Source organism: Condylostylus longicornis, unplaced genomic scaffold (genome assembly GCF_029603195.1).
Source record: "Condylostylus longicornis isolate FDR11 unplaced genomic scaffold, ASM2960319v2 ptg000710l, whole genome shotgun sequence".
In the NCBI taxonomy this organism is placed as follows: Eukaryota; Metazoa; Arthropoda; class Insecta; order Diptera; family Dolichopodidae; genus Condylostylus; species Condylostylus longicornis.
Window position 1 is genome coordinate 20,001 of NW_026578657.1, and position 2,500 is coordinate 22,500.

A 2,500-nucleotide genomic window follows, 5' to 3' on the forward strand; every position below is an offset into this window, starting at 1 on the left:
GTTAAGGTCGTTTCGGCCCTAAGGCCTCTAATCATTCGCTTTACCAGATAAGATTATTTTATATAATATTTTTATGCACCAGCTATCCTGAGGGAAACTTCGGTGGGAACCAGCTACTAGATAGTTCGATAGGTCTTTCGCCCCTATACCCAATTTTGACAATCGATTTGCACGTCAGAACTGTTTCGGTCTTCCATCAGGGTTTCCCCTGACTTCTACCTGATCAGGTATAGTTCACCATCTTTCGGGTCACAGCATATATGCTCAAGGTACGTTCTAGTTAGAGGTATAAAAAATAATTAAAAATTATTTATATACATAACTATATAGAACGCCCCAGGATTGATATTATATATATAAAATTATATATATAATTTAATCCCATATTAACAGTTAAGTTAATTACGCCTTTAGATTTTATTTAAAATAAATTCTAATGACTTGCACACATGTTAGACTCCTTGGTCCGTGTTTCAAGACGGGTCCCGAAGGTATCCTAAATCTATAGCATTGCTAATCATATTAATGCATATAATAATTATATTAATATATAAATTAATATAATATTATAAAATTATAATAATATATAATTTACGCATTATATTGATTTTTTATCTGTCAATTATTTATCCGATAATATTTAAATTATATTATATAGAAAATAAATTTTCATATATAAAATAAACTTTTTAAATATATCTTATGATAAATATATATTTATTAACAGATTGCAATGTCCATATATGAAAAAATTGCACACCATCATTATTATATAATTATATAATATTTATAATGTTGAATTTTTCATATTTCATGGATGTTTAGGTTCATCGGGCTTAACCTCTAAACAGTTTCACGTACTATTTAACTCTCTATTCAGAGTTCTTTTCAACTTTCCCTCACGGTACTTGTTTGCTATCGGTCTCATGGTTATATTTAGTTTTAGATGGAGTTTACCACCCACTTAGTGCTGCACTATCAAGCAACACGACTCTTTGGAAATATCTTCTAATAATCATTAACGTCATACGGGCCTAGCACCCTCTATGGGTAAATGGCCTCGTTTAAGAAGGACTTAGACTGTTAATTTCTCATATTAGAATATAGATATTCCATACACTACATCGGATATTTGTATAAACAAAATCCTTTAGTGCTGAACTAGTTTCTTTTCGCTCGCCGCTACTAAGAAAATCCTAGTTAGTTTCTTTTCCTCCCCTAACTAATATGCTTAAATTCAGGGGGTAGTCTCATATGAGTTGAGGTTGTTTTTAAGAATATTTTTAATTTTTCTTTTTAGTTGAAAACTAAATATATATAAGTTACTGTATTGTTTATATTATAAATAATATAATTTTATATAAGTTTTCCTCTTTAATGTATTAATACTAATTTATTAATACTAGGATATACTTATTTTTTTATTATATTTTATAATATAAGTAAAATATATATAATTGAATTTTAATATTATGGTATTCCTACCAGTAATATATCATGTGCTATAAATAATATAATTTAAAATTATATTATAAGCAACTTTATTAAATTATTCTTACAACCCTCAACCATATGTAGTCCATGCAGTATTAAATTTTTTAATAAATTTATATACTCTGTAGCATGGACTGCAATATGCGTTCAAAATGTCGATGTTCATGTGTCCTGCAGTTCACACGATGACGCACAGTTAGCTGCGTTCTTCATCGACCCATGAGCCAAGTGATCCACCGTTTAGAGTTTTATAAAATTTTTTTTTTATTTTCGTCAGATATATATCGATAATATATATACATTCTAAAACATATTAAAATATATAAATAATATAATCTATGTGCTGCGAATGTCTCTAACTTTCCTTTTATCCGTATCCCAACTGTTTTATACAAGAAAAGTTATTACCATAATATATGGACAACAACGTAAGAATATATTTTTATATATTTTCTATATTATAAATGATCGTATATTGTTTTATTTAAAATACTTCCATATTATATAATTAATATAATGATTTTTATTTTTTTTATATTATATTATTTCAGGGGGGATACACTTTGATACTATTAATGTTATATATTTGCAATAAATATATAACAGTATCAGATACATATATTTATTAAAATATACATATCGTATCCAATAAAGGTCGAATAAATGATATAATCATTAATTCTAGAGTTTCATGGACATTTTGACACCTCTTCGTTTTAAAAATCATTATTTAATATATAAAATTTCCATATTTATAAATATAATATAGATATTTATAATATTTTATTATATTAGAATATAATCTCATTATTATTTCTAATAATGGTTATACAAATATAATATCATTACTACTATATTAGATTATAATCGCATTATAAATAATGGTTATACAAATATAGTAGTTTTAGTGTTATTTGCTACATTAATATTTACTAATCATTCCTTACCTTACCATATCACACTCGATACTCAGATGGTTACTTTTATTATAAATGATCGTATATTG

At 25.9% G+C, this 2,500-nt stretch overlaps 2 pseudogenes; both read right to left on the reverse strand.

Moving 5' to 3' along the window:
• LOC129617997 (large subunit ribosomal RNA) overlaps positions 1-1,268 on the reverse strand; it is a 4,018-nt pseudogene extending 2,750 nt beyond the window's left edge.
• Positions 1,269-1,558: 290 nt separating this feature from the next.
• LOC129617998 (5.8S ribosomal RNA) lies at positions 1,559-1,742 on the reverse strand (annotated as a pseudogene).
• Positions 1,743-2,500: the final 758 nt, after the last annotated feature.